This window comes from Scyliorhinus torazame, chromosome 1 (genome assembly GCF_047496885.1).
Source record: "Scyliorhinus torazame isolate Kashiwa2021f chromosome 1, sScyTor2.1, whole genome shotgun sequence".
NCBI lineage: Eukaryota > Metazoa > Chordata > Chondrichthyes > Carcharhiniformes > Scyliorhinidae > Scyliorhinus > Scyliorhinus torazame.
This window is the reverse complement of record NC_092707.1, coordinates 207,083,264-207,106,468: the sequence shown is the minus strand read 5'-3', so window position 1 is coordinate 207,106,468 and position 23,205 is coordinate 207,083,264.

Below are 23,205 nucleotides of genomic sequence, written 5' to 3'. Positions count from 1 at the left end.
ATCAACTCTGAGCCGGAGCTCTTCGAGCAGCCAACACTTACTGCAGATGTGGTCGCTGCAGCTCGCAATGGGATCTGCCAGCTCCCACATCAAGCAGCTCAAGCACATCACCTGACCAGCCATCACTAATTAATTAATTAGTTTAATTTAAGTTTATGGTGGGTGCAGCTTCAGCCAATCAGACACTACCCTGCACTTTTAACTGAAAAACAGCACAATTAGATTAACCACTTTCCTTTCCTGGTTACCTTGCTGCACCAAACTAGCAAATTCTCACTGTCTGTATCTCTCTCACTCCGGCTGTGTCTCCTTGACCTGCGCAATGCTAATAATATAATATAATAATGCTAATAATAATATAATATGGCACTTACCTCACACCAATGGACCTTATTATTAGGTTAGAGGAGGAGGGTGGGTGGGAGACACTACACGTGTAGTGTCTCGGGTTTCCTCTCCACCAGAATTTATTGGTTGGGGTGGGGGGGGGGTGTCTTCCCAGAAGTCCGCGGGTTGAAAAAAATAGAACAGAAAAGAAGTATTTTTTTTAAAGGATAAACTTACCTCCCAGAAATCACTTGCGCACCGCTCCCGCTGAAATCGACTGGCCTGCTCCTGTGAAGGTAAGTGTTGGTAGTCCCTGCCTGCTGGCTCTGCCCAGTAGGCGGAGTATAAATATGTGTGTCCTCCATGCTGCAGCCATTTCGGCAGCTGCTGTGGGGGGCCACACATCTTAGAGCAATAAAGCCTCAGTTGTACCCAACTCAAGTTTTTGTGCAATTGATCGTGCATCACTCTGTAATTTAGTAATACAAAAGTTGCAAATCTAAAATAAGAGTAGAAAATGCTGGAAATACCCATTGGGGTCAGGCAGCATCCATGGAAAAAGAAACTGAGTTAACGTTTCAGGTCAATGAGAATTCGAGGAACAGTAAATTCCCTGTTCCAAACATTCTCGAGGTAAAGATGTTTTTCCTGAATTCCTTGTTGGATTTATGAATGAATAACTTACTTTTATAACCCTTAGTCTCAATTCCCTCTTAAAGTAGAAACATTGGCCGAGATTTTGAGCCTCTGGTGGGGTATAGATTGGAGGTGGACAGAGCCAAAGGTTAATCCTGCCAGCAAGATCCCAGCTCCCTGGCTCCATCATGTCTCTGAGTCATATTTTGTTAAGCTGAGTTCGGGCTGAGCAGTGGAGACATGTAGTGGGTAGCCATTCAGGCTCACTGAGAGCCTAACAGATCATCATTGGACCATAGAATCCCTATAGTGCATAAGGAGGACATTTGGCCCATCGAGTCTGCACCGAACCACTGAAAGAGCACCCTACCCAGGCTCAATCCCCCACCCGACCCCCGTAACCCCACCTGGGGGCAATTTATCATGACTAATCCACCTAATCTGCACATCTTTGGAGTGTGGGAGGAAACCGGAGGACCCGGAGGAAACTCACTCAGACACAGGAAGAATGTGCAGACTCCACACATCCACCCCAGTTCGGAGTCGAACCAGGGTCCTGGCGCTGTGAGACAGCAGTGCTAACCACTGTGCCACTTTGCTGCCCTAAAAGAGGCCACTTAAAGTATGTTGAGTGGAATTTTCCATTATTTTCAGGTTCTGAAGTGGTGGACCCGTTTTGGTGCCAGGAGTACCTATCAGCAAGAGGGTGAGCAGCACTCCAAACAGGCCTAAGCACCCTCCCTGGCCTCGTGGGTGCTGGAACAGCCAAGCCCTGCCCTGTATAGGAGAGTCCCAATGCACCCTACCCACTCCCACAATGGTTGGAATCAATTTACTAATTAAGACTAAAAAATTTGGAGAGGGGAAGCTCTCACTTGCTTACCTTTCCTTGAAACCTGCTGCTCCTCTCAAGTTGGAAGGACTCTCATTGAACCTCCTACTTCTACAGGCCTGTCCACTGTCATTAATTGGGTGGAGAGTCTGTCTCCATGCGAATTCAGAGGGTTCTCCTGTGAAAAGCTAATGAGTGACCATTTCCTCTCCAGTCACAGGATCAGGGCATGTGAAGAGTCTTGATCGCTGCGTCCCCCTCCACACACCCACCCCTTTCCCATCCCGGAGGGAAAATATGAAGTCATTTCTCTCTACATCCATCCTATCAAACACCTTTGTAATTTTGGACTCTTCTCTTTGGTCACCAATAATGAATAATTACCCTTGGTAACAGTGAAAGAAGCGGGGGAAAGAGTGGAGCAGAAACCTGAACATAACCTTGAGTTTCAGGATCTTTGCAAAGCAGGTTTGTGATGGCACAGTGCACTGCTACCTCACAGTGCCAGGGACCAGGGTTCAATTCCGGCCTTGGGTGATGTCTGTGTGGAGTTTGCACGTTCTCCTCATGTCTGCGTGGGTTTCCTCCTGGTGATCCGGTTTCCTCCCACAGTCCAAAGATGTGCAGGAGGGACGCTAAATTGCCCCTTAATGTCCAAAGATGTGCAGGTTCGGTGGACGTTGTGGGGTTAGGGGGAAAGGACGGGGGTGTAGACTTAGCTAGGGTGATCTTCCAGAGGGCCATACAGATTTTATGGGCCAAGGGCAGCACGGTGGCGCAGTGGTAGCATTGCAGTCTCACGGCGCCGAGGTCCCAGGTTCGATCCCGGCTCTGGGTCACTGCCCGTGTGGAGTTTGCACATTCTCCCGTGTTTGCGTGGGGTTTGCCCCCACAACCCAAAGATGTGCAGGGTAGGTGGATTGGCCACACTAAATTGCCCCTTAATTGGAAAATTGAATTGGGTATTCTAAATTTTTTTTAAAGGATTTGATGGGCCAAATGGCCTCCTTCCGCACTGGAGGGATACAATGGAGAGAAAGATCCAGGGATTGAGACAGCAGGGGGTATTATCTGGGACCAATGAAATTGATGAGCTTAGGAATTCCAGATGGATTTCAATGTGAACCTACAACAAGTTTTTATTTGGTGAAAGCTCATCTATTACTAAATTTTAAAAAAGGATTTGGGTATAACTACATAGAACATAGAACTGTACAGCACAGTACAGGCCCTTCGGCCCACGATGTTGTGCCGAACTAGTCTGAAACTAAGATCAAATCAACCTACTCCCAATCATTCTAGTGCACTCCATATGCCTATCCAATGACCACTTGAACGTTCCTAAAGTGTCCGACTCCACTACCATAGCTGGGAGTGCGTTCCACGCCCCAACCACTCTCTGAGTAAAGAACCTACCTCTGACATCCCTCCTATATCTTAATAGCTTATTTTTCACAAGTAGGCTTCAATGAAGTTGCTGTGAAAAGTCTCTAGTCGCCACATTCCGGCAACTGTTCAGGGAGGCTGGAACGGGAATTGAACTCGCGCTGCTGGTCTTGTTCTGCATTACAAGCCACCTGTCTGAGCCCACTGTGCTAAACCAGCCCCCAACTAACTGTTGACCATTTGCCGACCATTCACCAGATATTGCAGGTGGGGTATATCTCCAGGGTACTTGATTTCCATCAGATGCTTGTTATTCTGCCGAACATATTAGTGAGAAGATATTTAGAGTAATTCATGTCCATTCATCAAAAGGTCATGGCTATATTGCAGAAGCTTCAAAGAGTAACATGTATGATTCTGTGACATTAAATTCTAAATTCTGAATAAGAGTTCAAAAATTACAATTGGTGAGAAGAGAATTTAGGGGCGAGGTGACCCAGATATTTAAAATCCTGACAGGCATTGAGATGACTGGTAGCCAGAAGCAGTTTGTTTAACATAGATTACAGTCACTGAATTAAGCAAGACAACAACAGAGACAGAAAGCCTTCCGGGCAGAGATTCCAATGCTCTGCTGATGTCATGAAGCTGCACAAGGAATGTGTGCAAAACATAGAGTCAAGCTTATAATACTCTCTCACTATCCCTGACCTTCCTGGCTAGGGAGGCTTCACATCAATGGCAGAACCTTATAATTTCTAATTTAGAAACTTATTTTCCCTTTGAGGTGTAATATCCATGGGTGCTGCAACTATCAGTTGGTTTAATAAGAAACTGCGTAAATCCAGTAAATACCATGGATTGAGGATTATTCTTTCTTATATTGTCCTCGGCCCAACCATCTTCAGCTGCTTTATCAATGACCTTTCTTCCATCATAAGGTCAGAAGTTGGGTTGTTTGCGGATGATTGCACAATGTTCAGCACCATTCACGACTCCTCAGATAATGAAGCAGTCTATGTTCAAATGCAGCAAGACCTGGACAATATCCAGGCTTGGGCTGACAGGTGGCAAATTACATTCACACCACATAAATGCCAGGCAGTGACCATCTCCTACAAGAGAGAATCTAACCATCACCCCTTGACATTCAATGGCATTACCATCGCTGAACCCCCATTATCAACATTCTGGAGGTTACCATTGATCTCAAACTCAACTGGACTAGCCATATAAATACTGTGGCTACCAGAGCAGGTCAAAGGCTAAGAATCCTATAGCGGGTAACTCACCCGATAAGACCAGAAGACCAGAAGACGTAAGAACATAAGTAGGCCATCGGCCCATCGAGTCTGCTCCACCTACCAGTGAGATCATGACTGATCTGATAATCATCAACTCCACTTTCCCGCCTTATCTCCAGAACCCCTGATTCCCTTACTGATTAAATATCTATCTATCTCTACCTTGAACATATTTAATGTGGTGGTATGTATTAGGGGTAATACGGTACACCAGGAATGCCGAGGAACTATTGGAGGACAGATGCTGGATCCCGATTGGATCCTCCACCTACTGGGCTCCACCCAGATAGGAGGGGTATAAGAACCTGGGTTTAATCCCCGCAGCTGCATTCTGTGACTGAGCTGCTGGGGAACGTGTCTGAACAAGTCTGCTCAATAAAGCCTCGATTGAAGTTCTTTACGTCTCGCCTCGTGTGCGATCGATGGTGCTACAATTTATTGAGCAGACTTAAAAAGGAATATGGAGCTCCGGATCACCCCGGAGTGCCTGCGAATCAGCCCCCACGCAGCAAACGCAACATCCGCGTTTAAGCACTGGCTGGCGTGCTTTGAGGGATACCTCCGAACAGCCCTCGGCAGACCAACAGATGACCAGAAGATGCAGGTCCTGCATTCCAGGGTGAGTCCCGAAATCTACTCACTCATCGAGGGCACGGAAGAATTCCCAGAGGCGATCAACTTGCTGAAGGAGATCTACATTAAGCCCGTCAACCAGGTCTACGCACGCTACCAGCTCGCGACGAGACGACAAATCCCCGGGGAATCGCTAGCCGATTTCTTCAACGCTCTAACGATCCTGGGACGGAACTGCAACTGCCCAGCGGTTACGGCGAACGAACATACGGACCTCCTGATCAGAGATGCTTACGTAGCAGGTTTGGCATCGTCGCAAATTCGCCAGAGACTTTTAGAGAAAGACTCTCTCGGACTCACAGAGGTACGGGCCCTCGCAGCCTCCCTCGACGTGGCCTCCCAAAACGCCCGCGCCTATGCCCCCGACCGCGCTGCAGCCCCTTGGGCTCCGTGGACCCCCGGCGCGACCGACCCCCCCGGCAACCCCAACCCCTCCGCAAGCGTGCGCAGCCAGAATACCAGACCACCCGGGAGGCCCCCGCTGCTACTTTTGCGGGCAGTCAAAACACCCCCGCCAGCGCTGCCCGGCCCGCTCGGCCACCTGCAAAAGCTGCGGTAAAAAGGGGCACTACGCAGCGGTATGCCAGTCCCGTAGGGTTGCCGCTATCTCCGGGAACAAATGGGACCACGGGCTCAACCCCCCCAGCGACCCACGGGCGGCCAACGAGCGCCGCCATTTTGGACCCCGGACACCACGAGGGGGGGACGGGCGCCGCCATCTTCCTACCCACAGGCCGCGTGCGATCCATGGGAGCGGCCATTTTGTCCACCCCCGGCCGCGTGCGACTCATGGGAGCGGCCATTTTGTCCACCCCCGACCGCGTGTGATCCATGGACGCCGCCATCTTGGCTGACAGGCAAGGACCCCGGCGTGGACGGCTCCACACTGCCTGAAGACAACGATCTGATACACCAACCACGTTTGGCATCGGTGACCCTCGACCAGTCGCGGCCCCGGATGCTCCAGATGACAATGACAAAGGTGCTGGTGAACGGCCACGAGACGCCGTGTTTGATCGACTCGGGGAGCACGGAGAGTTTTATTCACCCGGACACGGTAAGACGCTGTTCCCTTGTAATTCGGCCAAGCACCCAAAAAATGTTCCTGGTGGCGGGGTCCCATTCCGTTGAAATCAAAGGGTTCTGCATCGCAAACCTAACGGTGCAGGGGAGAGAGTTCAAAAATTACCGGCTGTATGTCCTTCCCCACCTCTGCGCTCCCACCCTCCTGGGGTTGGACTTCCAATGCAACCTCCAGAGCTTAACATTCAAATTTGGCGGCCCTATACCCCCACTGACTATCTGCGGCCTCGCGACACTCAAGGTCGAACCGCCCTCCCTGTTTGCGAACCTCACCCCGGATTGCAAACCCGTCGCCACTAGGAGCAGACGGTACAGCACCCAGGACCGGACGTTTATCAGGTCCGAAGTCCAGCGGCTGCTGAAGGAAGGCATAATCCAGGCCAGCAATAGTCCCTGGAGAGCCCAGGTGGTAGTAGTGAAGACAGGGGAGAAGCAAAAGATGGTCATAGACTACAGTCAGACCATCAACAGGTACACGCAGCTAGATGCGTACCCTCTTCCTCGCATATCCGACATGGTCAATTGGATTGCACAGTACAAGGTCTTCTCCACCGTGGACCTTAAGTCCGCCTACCACCAGCTCCCCATTCGCCCCGGTGACCGCAAGTACACTGCCGTCGAAGCAGACGGGCGGCTATACCACTTCTTAAGGGTTCCATTCGGCGTCACGAACGGAGTCTCGGTCTTCCAACGAGAGATGGACCGAATGGTCGACCAGCACGGTTTACGGGCCACGTTCCCGTACCTCGACAACGTCACCATCTGCGGCCACGACCAGCAGGACCATGACGCCAACCTCCGCAAATTCCTCCAGACCGCTAACGCCCTCAACCTCACCTACAATGAGGAAAAATGCGTGTTTAGCACCGACCGTCTAGCCATCCTTGGCTACATAGTGCGTAATGGAGTGATAGGCCCCGACCCCGAACGCATGCGCCTCCTCATGGAGTTCCCCCTCCCCCACTGTACCAAAGCCCTGAAACGCTGCCTGGGCTTCTTTTCTCATTACGCCCAGTGGGTCCCCCAGTACGCAGACAAGGCCCGCCCATTAATCCAGTCCACTATTTTTCCGCTGTCGACAGAGGCCCGCCAGGCCTTCAGCCGCATCAAAACGGATATGGCAAAGGCCACGATGCGTGCCATCGACAAGTCCCTCCCCTTCCAAGTCGAGAGCGACGCGTCCGACGTAGCTCTGGCGGCCACGCTCAACCAAGCAGGCAGATCCGTGGCCTTTTTCTCCCGGACCCTACACGCTTCGGAAATTCGCCACTCCTCAGTAGAAAAGGAGGCCCTAGCCATAGTGGAAGCTGTACGACATTGGAGGCATTACCTAGCCGGTAAGAGATTCACTCTCCTCACTGACCAACGGTCGGTAGCCTTCATGTTCAATAATGCACGGTGGGGCAAGATAAAAAACTACAAGATCCTGCGGTGGAGGATCGAACACTCCAACGACGAGATCTTGTACCGTCCCGGAAAGCTGAATGAGCCGTCCGATGCCCTATCTCGCGGCACTTGTGCCAACGCACAAGTGGACCCTCTCCAAGCCCTCCACGAGGACTTCTGCCACCCGGGGGTCACTCGTTTCTACCACTTCATAAAGGCTCGCAACCTCCTTTACTCCGTCGAGGACGTCCGAACAGTCACCAGGAACTGCCAAATCTGCGCAGCATGCAAACCGCATTTTTTCAGGCCAGATAGAGCGCACCTGATAAAGGCTTCCCGTCCCTTTGAACGCCTCAGTTTGGATTTCAAAGGCCCCCTCCCCTCCACCGATCGCAACACGTACCTTCTTAACGTCATTGACGAATACTCCCATTTCCCCTTCGCCATCCCCTGCCCCGACATGACCGCGGCCACGGTCATTAAAGCCCTCGGCACCATCTTTACCCTGTTCGGTTTCTCCGCCTACATCCATAGCGACAGGGGGTCCTCCTTCATGAGTGACGAGCTGCGTCAATTCCTGCTCAGCAAGGACATAGCCTCGAGCAGGACGACCAGCTACAACCCCTTGGGGAACGGACAGGTAGAGAGGGAGAACGGAACAGTCTGGAAGACCGTCCTACTGGCCCTACAGTCTAGGAGTCTTCCAACTTCCCGCTGGCAGGAAGTCCTCCTGGATGTCCTTCATTCTATCCGGTCCCTGCTGTGTACCACCCCGAACCAAACGCCTCACGGGCGCCTCCTTGTCTTCTCTCGGAGGTCCGCTTCTGGAACGTCACTTCCGACCTGGCTGGCGGCCCCGGGACCCATCCTGCTTCGGAAACATGTGCGGGCGCACAAATCAGACCCGCTGGTGGAAAAGGTACATCTACTCCACGCAAACCCGCAGTACGCCTACGTGGCGTTCCCAGACAGCTGACAGGACACGGTCTCTCTGCGGGACCTGGCGCCCGCCGGAGCTCCCCACCCCCCCCCCCAACACAAATCACCACCCCCTCACTCCCGCCGGTGCACCCCACAGCCACCCCCTTCCCGGGGGGATCGGTCCTCCTCCCAGGCCCGCCCAGGAGTAAGGAAACAGAGAGGGACAGCGCGATGCTCCCAGAGTCGACCAGACCCGAGCCAGCACCACCACCACCACCCGGGCTGAGACGATCGGAAAGGGCGACCAGAGCACCATCTCGACTCATCGAATCGACTTAAGATGTATATAATTCAGTGGCCCAGTAAAGCGGCATTGTTGTAAATAGCTAACGCTGCTAATCAGGTCAAATGTGAATAATTCGGTGGCCCAGTAAAAGCGGCATGGTTGTATATAGTTCAATGGTTAAGGCACCGACCCTGTAAACCCCGACCACCATACAACCCACCACCCCGCCGGGTTCCTTTTTAACAAGGGGAGAATGTGGTGGTATGTATTAGGGGTAATACGGTACACCATGAATGCCGAGAAACTATTGGAGGACAGATGCTGGATCCCGATTGGATCCTCCACCTACTGGGCTCCACCCAGATAGGAGGGATATAAGAACCTGGGTTTAATCCCCGCAGCTGCATTCTGTGACTGAGCTGCTGGGGAACGTGTCTGAACAAGTCTGCTCAATAAAGCCTCGATTGAAGATCTTTACGTCTCGCCTCGTGTGTGATCGATGGTGCTCGAATAACGACGAGTCAGAATTCAGGAAGGAGATAGAGAACCTAGTGGAGTGGTGCAGCGACAACAATCTGTCCCTCAATGCCAGCAAAACTAAAGAGCTGGTCATTGACTTCAGGAAGCAAAGTACTGTACACAGCCCTATCTGCATCAATTGAGCTGTCGTGGAGATGGTTAGCAGCTTCAAATTCGTAAGGATGCACATCACCAAACATCTGTCTTGGCCCACCCACATCGACGCTATCACCAAGAAAGCACAACGACCCCTATACTTCCTCAGGAAACTAAGGAAATTCGGCATGTCTGCATTGACTCTTACCAACTTTTACAGATGCACCAAGGAAAGCATCCTATCTGGTTGTATCACAGCCTGGTATGGCAACTGCTCGACCCAAGATCGCAAGAAACTTCAGAGAGTCGTGAACACAGCCCAGTCCATCTACACCTCCCGCTGCCTTGGGAAAGCGGGCAGCATAATCAAAGAGCCCTCCCACCGGGTCGGAGAATCGCCGTGGGCCGTCGTGAATTCCACCCCCGCCCCCGCCGCCCGCCAAATTCTCTGAAGGGAGAAAAGTCGGCAGGGCGTCAATCAGAGAATGGCACGGGTAGGCGCGAGGCAATGGATTTCGGGGCTGCCGGTAGTCTCCCGTCCGGATGGGCCGAAGTCCCGCCGACGCGACCCATGGGTCACGTCGGCGTAAATCAAAACACCTTTAAATCGGCGTCAACCAGTGCTCAAGTATGACGCCGACCAGCGTGCAGGTGGGTGACGGCCTGGGGGGTTGGCCGCTGGAGAGGTGATGGTGTGGCTGCAGTCTGTATGTGTGGGGGAGAGGTGTGTGTAGGGTTGTGTGTGTGTGTGTGGCGAGGGGGGGGGTTAGAGTGGGGTGTACTCCGGGGAAGTGCCAGGAGGGGGATGAGTGCCGGGGATGGGAGGATGACTGCCGGGGAGGGGGACGGGGACGGGGGTCCGTGCTGGGGAGGGGGACGGGGAGGTGCGTGCCGGGGAGGGGGATGGGGAGGTGCGTGCCGGGAAGGGGGATGGGGAGGTGCGTGCCGGGGAGGGGGATGGGGGACGGGGTTCCGTGCCGGGGAGGGGGACGGGGAGGTACGTGCCGGGGAGGGGAATGGGGAGGTGCGTGCCGGGGAGGGGGACGGGAAGGTGCGTGGCGGGGAGGGGAATGGGGAGGTGCATGCCGGGGAGGGGGGCGGGGAGGTGCGTGCCGGGGAGGGGGATGGGGATGGGGAGGTGCGTGCCGGGGAGGGGGACGGGGGGGGGTGGGGGGGGGGTGGGGGGGGGGTGCGTGCCGGGGAGGGGGACGGGGGGGACGGATCCGTGCCGGGGAGGGAGACGGGGAGGTGCGTGCTGGGGAGGGGGACGGGGAGGTGCGTGCCGGGGAGGGGGACAGAGGGGGGATCCATGACGGGGAGGGGGACAGGGTGGGGGAGTCCGTGCCGGTGAGGGGGATGGGGAGGTGCGCGCCCGGGAGTGTGATGGGGAGGAGCGTGCCGGGGAGGGGGATGGGGAGGTGCGTGCCGGGGAGGGGAGATGCGAGGGCAAGTGAGTTGGTCCACCTGGCCAGGTGCCAGCCTCCAACAGTCGGACCCATGCGGTCCATGCCACCTGGCTGGGGGGAGGAGGGGGTATGGGCAATGATGACATGTCGTCGTCGTCGTCCCCCCGTCCCGTCCCCCTGCCCCCCCTCACCCACAGGCCGGCATGTTTTCCGGTCAGCGAGCGATGTTGGCCGCCGTGGCGGAGCCGCTAATGTCCATGTTGCCCTGGATGAGGAGGAGGAGCGTGCCAGAGAGGCGGCGCAGGCTGCCGCAGAGGGGCAGGCGGCAGCCGAGCAGGCTGGAGGGACACCCGCCCGACAGGACGAGGAGGGGGAGGAGTACGTCGCGGCCCCACAGCAACGGAGGCACCCGAGGGCGCCCCGTGTGTACCGGCCCCAGCTGTCGTACCAGGACCTAATGGACCGGGAATGCAGGAGGAGACTCCGGATGAGCCTGGAAACCGTGGCACACATCTGCCACCTGCTGGCACACCCATCACCGCGTGGAAGTGGCGGGGGACACCCTCTCCCCGTGTCCGTCAAGGTTACGGTGGCCCTGAACTTTTATGCAACGGGGTCATTCCAGGCACTGAGTGGGGACCTGTCCGGCATATCGCAGACATCGGTGCACTGGTGCATCCGGGCAGTGACAGATGCCCTATATGCCATGGCGCACCGCTACATCCGCTTCCCTGTGGACCGGGCCAGCCAAGATGCCCGGGCCGTGGGCTTCTATTCCGTGGCTGGGTTCCCCATGGTCCAGGGCGCGATTGATGGGATGCATGTCGCCGTCTGGCCACCTGCAGATAACAGGGCCGTGTTCACCAATAGGAAGGGGACCTATTTGATGAACATACAGGTGGTCTGCGACCACCGTATGATGATCCTGCACGTCTGCGCCCGTTACCCGGGCTGTGTACACGAGTCATACGTGTTGTCGCGGTCATACACCCCCGGCATGTACGCGGGACGCCATCCCCGGCTGAGGGGTTGGTTGCTGGGCGACAGGGGCTACCCATTGCGATCGTGGCCTATACGGAGGCCACGCAATGAGGCGGAGAACCGCTACAATGATGCCCATGTAGCAACAAGGGGAGTGATAGAGAGGTGCTTTGGCGTGCTGAAGATGCGTTTCAGGTGCCTGGACCTCTCTGGGGGCGCCCTCCAGTATCGGTCAGATGGGGTCGGCCGCATCAGTGTGGTGTGCTGCGTCCTGCACAACATAGCCCAGCAGAGGGGCGATGTGCCGCAGGCAGAGGACGGCGGAGTGGAGGAGCAGCAGGAAGAGGCGCAGTCCTCCCCAGATGAGGGGGATGGGGGAAATGGTCAGGGCAGACGGGCTAGACATGGGCGGGTGGCTGTCCACCGTTACCGGCTGGGCCAGCGGGCACGGGACAGGCTGATAGACGCCCACTTCACTGACTAGATGGGCGTGGGAATCGGGTAGTATGGCCACAGACCGCACACCATGGCAATACCCGACCACCCACACCCCCCACCCATCCACCCACCCAGGATGATGACAACCCACTCTGCGATGAGCTCCTGGCTCCACATCGTTGGACGATGTCTGACCCATGGCCACAGTACCACCATCCACCCGGACCATCCCTGCATGCAGCTGTGACACTGCAGCGCACGGTCCCATCCTCTGCCCGGGGGATGTTGATGGCGGCCCAGGGGGAAGGGGGCAGACTCACCTGGGGCTGAGGTAAGACCACCCCTCACACACACACTGGCGCTCAACGTACATGACACCCCCGCACGCTTTGGGCAGAGCACAAAGGCAGTTTCTGTAGGTGTAACATTGACTTTAATAACGAAAGGAGTTCATGCACCTGCCCTAGCCCCTAAAACCCGGACAGAGCACAAAGGCAGCTTCTGTAGGTGTTAAACTGATTTTAATAACAAACAGTCCATCCACGTGCCCTAGCCCCTAAAACTCGTCTGTGCCCTGCACCCGTGCCAACTTACTCAGTGTCTAATTGTTTGGCCTTACGGGCCCTTTGACTACGCCTAGGTGGTTCCCCAAACGGTACAGCAGAACTGGAGGTGGACTCCTGCGATTCCTGCCCTCTGACACGGGATCCCTTTGGCGGCCGTTTCCTGGGGCGTCCTGGCCTAGATGGGCCAGGCTGCGGCCCGGGCGACTGGGATGGCGAGCTGCCAGCCTGTCCTGTCCGTTGCCCACCCGATGCAACTGGACGGAAGGGGGGGAGCCCGAGGTGTTGAGGTGTTCCGGGACCTCCCCTACAATGGGACCCGGATCGGGCCCCAGCACCTCCTCCTCCCTCGGGGTGCCCGATGGCCCCCAGGCCTCTACATGAGTGGGGGATGCGAATGGACTGGCCATCCGACGTCCCACCGGCATCTGGCGCTGCCAGTCCTGGAGGCCCGTGCTGGTATCGACAGGGGTCTGCAGGTTTGCAGCCATGGAGCCCAGGGTGTTGGCAAACCCTGTCTGTGACAGTGCGACGCCGGCTTGCACATGGCCACTGGCGCCGATGCCCTCAGCGATGGCCTGCTGAGACTGGGCCATGGCCTGCTGAGACTGGGCCATGGCCTGCAGAGACTGGGCCATGGCCTACAGAGACTGGGCCATGGCCTGCTGAGACTGGGCTATGGCGTTGAGCCCCTCTGCCATCTGCCGCTGGCGCTGGCTCATGGCCTCCTGTGAGAGGGCAACCATGTCCTGGGCCACAGACGCCGCCTGCACGGAAAGCCGCAGGCCTCGCAAACCGCTCCCCATGTCTGACACCGTCGCACCCATTGCCTCCACCGCGGACGCCACCCATGCGGTGTCGGCCTGGGTGTCACGCATGACCGGCACCACTGCCAGCTCCTGGACGCGGGTGGACTCCTCCACCTGCAACTGCAGCCGCCGCAAGCTGGCCGTCACCCTCTTCACTCGTCCCAGGTTTGGTGGTTGCATCGGACCTATGTGTGGGTGTGGTAACTCCAGGAACCCGGGATCCATCTGGGCGGCAGATGTTCGCTTGGGCTGGGCTGCCCTCCGACCGCTCGGCCCCTCTGCTGCTCCTACCTCCACCTGTTGTACCGGGACAGCTGTGTTGTGCGCACCAGTGAGTGTACCAGACGCCTCATCACTGAAGTACCCAACCGAGGTGAGCGTCTCTGCGATGGCGGAGGGTGTTGGTGACAGCAGTGGCGTTGTGTCGTGCACATCGTCCCACTCTGAGTCCATGGCACTTTGGGGTGGCGGTTCGTCTCCACCCATCCACTCAGTGTCACTGTCCTGTATTTCGGTTTCCTGGGTAGGGGTGTCCTGGGTAGGGGTGTCCTGGGTTGTGGTTTCGTGGCTCGGCTGTGACGGGGGCCTGTGGCTGCCCCTCTCGTCTCTGGGTGGCACACACCTGTGTCGCCGCACCCGCATGAGACGGGGGCGCCGTCTCCCTGTTGCTCCAGGTCTCTCCGTCTCCCATGGTCTCCGAGGGGCATCCTGCGGGCGTCGCATGTCAGAGGGTCCGGGTCTCTCCGTCTCCCGTGGCCTCCGAGGGGCATCGTGCAGGCGGTCTGCATCTGTGGGGATGGGTGCCTCGACGTTTGCTCCTGCGATACACAATGAAGCATGCATGGTTAGACACGCAGGCAATGATCAGGTGATATGGGGGAGGGGGATATGGGAGAGGGGGATAGGGGGGATCTGGGGGAGAGGGGATATCGGGGAGGGGGGATATGGGGGAGGGGGGATATGGGGATGGGCTGTCGGTGGCTCACTTGCTGATGGGCCCCCGACCTCTGCATCAGCAACCTCCCGGTCCTCAGGTCCTCCAGCCAGTTCCAGGGCCCTTTCCTCATGTTCGGTCAGTGGCCTCTCATCAGCTGGGCCTCCTCCAGTCCTCACATGCTCCCTGGTGTTGTGTGCGCGCTTCTCTTGTGGGGGGTGGTGGCAGGGGTAAAAGGCAACAGTGTTAGATAGGTATATGAATGCACGCCATCGGTTGCGCGTGTATTACAGAGGTTAAGGTTAGGGCTGGATTCACTTGGGGATATGGGGGAGGGGGATATGGGGGAGGGGATATGGGGGATATGGGGAGGGGGGATATGGGGAGGGGGGATATGGGGAGGGGTGATATGGGGGAGGGGGGATATGGGGGATATGGGGAGGGGGATATGGGGAGGGGGATATGGGGAGGGGGATATGGGGAGAGGGATATGGGGGAGGGGGATATGGGGAGGGGGGATGTGGGGAGGGGGATATGGGGGAGGGGGATATAGGGGAGGGGGGATATGGGGGATATGGGGAGGGAGGATATGGGGAGGGGGATATGGGGAGGGGGATGTGGGGGATATGGGGGAGGGGGGATATGGGGGAGGGGGATATGGGGGAGGGGGGATATGAGGGAGGGGGTCATGGGGGAGGGGAGATATGGGGGATATGGGGAGGGGGGATATAGGGAGCGGGATATGGGGAGGGGGGATGTGGGGAGGGGGATATAGGGGAGGGGGATATGGGGGAGGGGTGATATGGGGGATATGGGGAGGGAGGATATGGGGAGGGGGATATGGGGAGGGGGATGTGGGGGATATGGGGAGGGGGATATGGGGGAGGGGGGATATGAGGGAGGGGGTTATGGGGAAGGGGAGACATGGTGGATATGGGGAGGGGGGATATGGGGAGTGGGATATGGGGATAGGGGATTTGGGGGATATGGGGAGGGGGATATGGGGGAGGGGGATATGGGGGACGGGGATATGGGCGATATGGGGGAGGGGGATATGGGGGAAGGGGGATTTGGGGACATGGGGAGGGGGGATATGGGGGAGGGGGTATATGGGGAGGGGGATATGGGGGATATGGCGGAGGGGGGATATGGGGGACATGGGAGAGGGGGGATATGGGGGAGGGGGATATGGGGGATATGGGGGATATGGATATCGGGCGGGGGGGGCTCACCCTGGCTGCTCTGACGAGGTCGTTCACCTTCTTGTGGCACTGGGTGCCTGTCCGTGGTGTCAGGGCCACAGCGCTGACGGCCTCTGCCACCTCCCTCCACAGACGCCGGCTGTGGCGTGGGGCAACTCTGCGGCCGTGTCCGGGATACAGGGCCTCCCTCCTCTGCTCCACTGCGTCCAGGAGCGCCTCCACATCGCGTGACTGGAACCTCGGGGCTGAGCGTCGGGCGGGCGGCCATCCGGTCGCGTCTTCTGGTCGGGTGGGGGGAGCAGCTCTTCTTATGAGCCGTCACGCCGCACGGCGTGAGCCACGTGAGCCAACGTGGATAGCGTCACGTCGCTGCTAGCCCATTCCGGGCCGGAGGATTCGCGACGTTTGGGGCGGCGCGCTGCAGGTGGGATTTGCGCCGTTTTGGGCGCCGGTCAGCGGACCTCGCGCCGATAATGGAGAATTTCGCCCCAGCTTTTCTCTGGTTCTTGGGATAATAGACATAGGCCGGTATTCTCCGAACCTGCGCCGGGTCGGAGAATCGCTGGTGATGCGGGAAATTCCTGTCACGCCGCTCCGATGCCGGAACGGGATTCTCCGGCCGACCGGAGAATCGGGGCCAATCGCGCCTGCGCGGTCGACGCGGCGCCAGTCGGGAGCCGCTGAAAGAGGCCCCCACAGCGATTTTCCGCAGTCGACCAGCCGAATTCCTGCCGACTTCCACCAAGTCCCGCCAGCGTGGTTCCAACCCGGTGGGAGCTCGGACCCGCAGCTGCGGTGGCCGTCCTGGTGGGGGGGTGGGGGGAGGGCGGGGGAATCTGACTCCGGGGGGGGGTTCAACGGCGTCCAGGCCCGTGATCGGGGGCTAACGATTGGTGGGAGCCCGCGATCTGGTGGGGGCCTACCTCCTTCCACGAGGGCCCGCTCTAGGGCTCCGCCATGATGCGCGGCGCCGGCATGGAAATGGCCACCACGCGCATGCGCCGGCGCGGTGACGGCTGTCGCGCACATGCGCAGACCCACGCTGGCAGTGCAGGGCCACGTATCGGCGGCGGAGCAGCGTGGAGCACTCCGGCAGCGTGCTGGCCCCCTGAGGGCCGCTGAAACGCTGGGCCAGGAGGCCCGTTGGGACGTCGGCTTGCACCACTCCACCGTTTAGGCCGGCGTCAACACTTAATATTTGCAGACAGTTCCAGTCACACTTTTGTTCACTCAGAATGATTTGGAAATTCAAAGCCATTGCTACACTATGGGAGAAAGGTGATGCCATTCACACCTTCTTGTGGTTAACTGGTTTTTTGCTGTTCTCTTTCGTTAAATTCCGAATGTAGAGGCATGGGGCTGGATAATATTATCTGAGATAATTTTTCTTGTTCTTTTGTTATAAAGAGCACAGAAGAAGGTCATTTAGCCCATCGTATCTGCACCAGCTCCCAAAAGAGCTAAAGCGTGAGTCACATTCTCCAGATATCTCGCCGTAATCCTCTAAATTAATCACTTCCAAATAATATATCAGCTCTCTTTTGAAACCTCCTATGCAATCCACCTCCACCACTCTCCCAGGCAGCGCATTCCAAACCCCAACTCTGAGTAAAGACGTTTCTCCTCATCTCACTCCTAGCTCTAATGCTGCCCATTTTGAAATTGTGACCCCCTAGTCACGGACATACCAACTTGTGGAAATAGAATATTCTTCCTTACCCTGTCAAACTGTTCAGAATTTTGAACATCTCAATAAGGTCACCTCTTAATCTTCTCGGCTCCAAGGAGAACAAGCCAATTTCTCCAATCTTTCATTGTATCTAAAATTCCTCATTCCTGGTATCATTCTAGTAAATCTCCTCTGCACTCCCTCCAGTGCTTTAACATCTTTCCTTAAACAAGGTACCCAGAACTGAACACAATACTCATAAATGTGATCTGACCAATGATTTGTAGAGGTGGAGCATCACTTTGTTGCTTTTATACTCTCTGCCTCCATTTATAAACCCAAGTATCTGATAAGCCTTCTCAACAACTGTTTCAACTTGCCTAGCCACCTTCAGAGAATTATGCATTTGAGCCCAAAGTCCTTCTGCTCCTGTGCTCCCTCATGCACGATCAATTGTACAAAGACTTAGGTTGGATACAACTGTGGTTTTATTGTAGTAAGATGTGTGGCCTCCCACAACAGCTGGCGAAATGGCTGCTGAATAGAAGACATGCATATTTATACTCCTCCTACTGGGCGGAGCCAGCAGGCAGGGGCTACCGGCAAACCTATAGTACAGGTCCTACCTTACATCCCCTAATACAGGTGTAACAGTGGTTTACCGCATTCACCCCCTGTTAAAAATGAGTCCGGTGGGGATAGTGGAGAACTATATACAGTAGTGAATTGATGTCCAGTGTTTTATTAGGAGAGAAAAAAAATGTCTTTGAAGGTCTGGTGCCAGTTAGAGATTCAACCTGTCTGGTGACTTGACATTCCACTGGGAACGACGTAACGGTGGCGGCGATGTCGATGCTGGCGACGTCAGTGCTGGCCTGATGTCGGGTGGCCCCGGGAGCGTGCCGAAATCCTCTTCATCCTCTTGCGTGGGCTGGGGAAGGAGGGATGGTCCTGGTGGGGTTAACGTTGGGAGCGCTGGGGGAGGGGAGGGTGGCACCGGGCCGGGGAAGTGTGTATGAGTGGAACCTGCTGGTGCCAGGTCCTTGAGGGAGACAGTACCTTGGCGGCCGCTGGGGTACGCCACATAGGCATACTGGGGGTTAGCATGGAGCAAGTGCACCCTATCCACCAACGGGTCCGCCTTGTGGAGTCAGACTTGCCTATGGAACAGGACCGGTCCTGGAGCTGCGAACCAAGTCGGGAGCGACACCCCGGAAGTGGACTTCCTGGGGAAGGCAAAAAGACGTTCATGGGGTGTGTTATTCGTAGCGGTGCACAGTAGCGACCGGATGAAGTGTAGTGCATCAGGGAGGACCTCCTGCCAGCGAGAGGCTGGGAGGTTCCTGGACCATAGGGCCAGTTGGACGGCGCTCCAAACCATCCCATTCTCCCTCTCTACCTGCCCATTTCCTCGGGGGTTATAGCTGGTTGTCCTGCTGGAGGCGATACCCCTGCTGAGCAGGAACTGATTCAGCTCATCGCTCATGAATGAGGATCCCCTGTCACTGTGGATGTAGGCGGGGAAGCTGAACAGAGCGAAGATTGTGTTGAGGGCCTTGATGACGATGGCACGCGTCATATCGGGGCATGGGATGGTGATCGGGAACCTGGAGTACTCATCGACCACACTGAGAATATACATGTTACGGGCGGTGGAGGGGAGGGACCCTTTGAAATCCACACGTCAGTCTACTTGTGCGCTGGCACATGTACCTCAGGAGAGGGCGTCTGGGGGCTCGTTGAGCTTGCCGGGGCGATACAGAATCTCATAACTGTAGGTGGAGAGCTCGATCCTCCACCGCAAAATGTTATCATTTTTGATCTTGCCCCGCTGTGTGTTGTTGAACATGAAGGCTACCGACCGTTGGTCAGTGAGGAGAGTGAAGCTACTGCCGGCCAGGTAATGCCTCCAATGCCGCACAGCTTCAACGATAGCTTGGGCCTCTTTTTCAATGGACGAGTGCCGAATTTCTGAGGCATGAAGGGTGCAGGAAAAGAATGCCACAGGTCTACCTGCCTGGTTGAGGGTGGCGGCAAGTGCGATGTCTGATGCGTAGTTTTCTACTTGGAAGGGCAGTGTCTCGTCTACTGCGTGCATCCTGGCCTTGGCTATATCAGATCTGATATGGGCGAAGGCCTGTTGTGCCTCCGCCGTAAGGGGAAAGTGGGTGGACTGAATGAGTGGGCGGGCCTTGTCCGTGTAGTTTGGGACCCACTGGGCATAGTAGGAGAGGAACCCCAGGCAACATTTGAGGGCCTTGGGGCAGTGGTGGAGGGGAAGCTCCATGAAAGGGCACATGCGGTCGGGATCGGGCCCCAGATCTCCGTTCTGGACCACATAGCCGAGGATGGCTAGGCGGGTTGTGCTGAACACACACTTCTCCTTGTTGTAGGTGAGGTTGAGGAGAGTGGCAGTGCGGAGGAATTTAGCAAGGTTGGCATCATGGTCCTGCTGATTGTGGTAGTCTGTGTAGAGGTATTATGGTACCTGGTAATGCTGGAACACCATTGTATGTTTCCTATTGGTCAAGCTGTATGGTAGCTCCGCCCTGCAAGACGGGATATAAGAGCCCGTGCCGCCCCAGCAGCCTTCTTTCTGTACCTGAGCTGCTGGGAGAAACATCCAGCTTATTACAGCCTTCAGTTGGACTACAACCTCGCTTTAGTGGTCATTGATCGTGCATCACTGATCAAGACCGCAGATGGTGACGTTGTCTAGGTACGGAAAGGTGGCCCGCAAACCGTACCGGTTGACCATTCGGTCCATCTCTCTTTGGAAGACTGAAACCCCGTTAGTGACGCCGAAGGGAACTCTGAGGAAGTGATAGAGACGACCGCCCGCCTCGAAAGCAGTGTATGGCCGGTCCGATTTACGAATGGGGAGCTGGTGGTAGGCGGATTTTAGGTCTATCATTGAGAAGACCCGGTACTGCGCAATCTGATTGACCGTATCAGATATGCGTGGGAGGGGGTATGCGTCAAGCTGCGTGTACCGATTGATGGTCTGGCTGTAGTCCACGACCATCCTGTGCTTCTCCCCAGTTTTAACGACTACCACTTGAGCTCTCCAGGGGCTGTTGCTGGCCTTGATGATGCCCTCCCGAGGAGGCGCTGGACCTCGGACCTGATGAAGGTCTTATCCTGGGTGCTGTACCGTCTGCTCCTGGTGGCAACGGGTTTGAAATCCGAAGTTAGATTGGCAAATAGGGAAGGTGGGTCAACCTTTAGGGTCGCGAGGCCGCACACAGGATCCGGAGGCCAGGGAGATTCTTTGATTGGTGGGGTGGACCGCGAGGGAGCAGCATCTTACTGTATCCGGATGGATGAAGCTTTCGGTGCTCCCGGGGTCCAGCAGGCAAGTGGTCACGTGGCCATTGATTTTCACCATAGTCGAGGCGGTGGCCAGGTTGTGTGGACGAGACTGGTCGAGTGTCATTGAGGCGAGCTGTGGTTGGTCGTCGTTAGTGTCCGAAGGTGGAGAGCATGGGGGGCCCAGGTCATGGAATGTTGTTGCCGTCCATGCCCCATGGGGAAGACAAGATGGCGGCACCTGAAGATCCTGCGGGGGACAGAATGGCAGCAACAATGGGCCGCATGTTGTGGGGGCTGGACAAGATGGCGGTGCCCATGGGCCACATGTTGCAGGGGCTGGACAAGATGGCGGCGGCCATGGGCCGCACGTGGACTGCGGGGGGGGGAGATGGCAGCGCCCACTGGCCACACGTGGCGCCCCGGGAGATGAAGATGGCGTCGCCCACTGGCTGCGCGTGGTCCGGGGAGGTGATGATTGCGACGCCCACTGTGCGTGGGTCAGGGGGGAGGAGGCGATAGCGGTGACCGCGTGCCAGGCACACCATGGCGAAGTGGCCCTTTTTTCTGCAAGCCTTGCAAATGGCACCGCGGGCCGGGCAGCGTTGGCAAGGGTGCTTCTGCTGGTCGGAGAGGTAACATCGGGGTCCCCTGGGGTGTGCGGATTGGTGTGTGGCGCTTGCGTATTGGCTGGGTAAAGCCCCGGCTGGGGCGGCCGTTTGTGAGGTCCACGAGGGATAGGAGGAGTGGGCCGCATGGCCAGAAGGGTAGGCCTGAGCATTACGTGAGGCGACCGCCATGGAGAGTGCTCGCTTCTTAGTCCCCGCTAGGTCGAGCGTGGCTCCTTCAAGCAGCCTTTGGCGAGTGAGGTCCGACCCAATCCCCGTTACGAAAACGTCCCGCATAAGAAGGTTGGAATGTTTGGTGGCCGTAACAGCCTGACAGTCACAGTCCCAGACGAGTGGGATTAGGGCCTGCCAGAAGTCTTCTATGGACTCACCAGGGAGTTGAGAGCGAGTGGCGATACATGCCTTGTGAAGAATGTGTTCGCTTTCTGTGCGTAGTTTTCTTTGAGGAGCGCCATGGCATCCGCATAGTTCGGGGCATCCTGGATCAGCGGAAACATGCTGGAGCTCAACCTTGAGTACAGGATCTGTAACTTCTGAGCCTCCATCAGAGGGATGGTCGCTGAGTTGATATAGGCCTCGAAGCAGGCTAGCCAGTGATTCAAGTCCTTTCTGGCGTCGCTCGATTGCGGATCCAGCTGCAGGCGATCTGGTTTGATTCAGAGGTCCATCTTATAGAAAATCTTACTGCAATAAATTGATGCACGATCAATTGTACAAAGACTCAGGTTGGAAACAACTGTGGCTTTATTGCAGTAAGATGTGTGGCCTCCCACAACAGCTGGCGAAATGGCTGCTGAATAGAGGACACGCATATTTATACTCTTCCTACTGGGCGGAGCCAGCAGGCAGGGGCTACCGGCGAACCTTTAATACAGGTCCTACCTTACACCACCTAATGCAGGTGTAACAGTGGTTTACCACACTCCCCACAAAGCTGCACCATTGAGCCTATATTGTCTCCCAATGTTTCTTCTACTAAAATGCATTACCTCACACTTCGCTGCATTGAATTTCATTTGCCAGGTGTCTGCCCATTTGGCCAACTTGTCAATGTCCCTCTGAAGTCATTCAACTTCCGCCATCCTCACAATTCGCTATTCTCTCCAGCTCAGTATCATCTGTAAATTTAGATATTTTGAACTCAACACCCACTTTTAAATCATTGATATACAGCAGAAAAAGCAAGGGTCCCAACACTGATCCCTGGGGAACACCATTTCCAACTCTTCTCCAGTGTGAGAAATGCCCACCTATACCTACTCTCTGTTTCCTATCCCTTAGCCAATTTCTAATCCATGCTGCCAAGGACATCAATCCCAAAACATTTTTAATTTGCTAACCTGTTTCACCTCATCATAGAACTCAATTAAATTTACCAGACATGACCTGCCCTTGACAAAGCCATGTTGACTGTCTAGTATTAAGTTATTTTTCTGTAAATGGATATTTATATCATCCCGTATTATGACCTCCATCAGTTTTCCTACTATTGATGTCAAGTTATCGGGTCTGCAGTTTTCTGGGTTATCCTTGGCCCCTTTCTCAAACAAGGCCGTCACATTTCCAATTCTCCAGTCCCCTGGGACTGATCCTATGTTCAGAGAGGCCTGGAAAATTTCTGTCAATGGCGCCACAAAATGCTCCCTTTTCTCTCTCATCAATCTAGGATGCAGCCCATCGGGGCCTGGCGACTTCTCCACCTGGAGTGCTGCGACCTGTTTAGCACCTCTTCTTTATCTATCACTATACTGCTCAGTTGCTCAACACCCACATTTTCAACTGGGCCATTGTCACCATCTTCTAATTTGGTAAAGCAGGAAGCAAAGCACTCATGGAGTACCTCTGCCATACCCTCC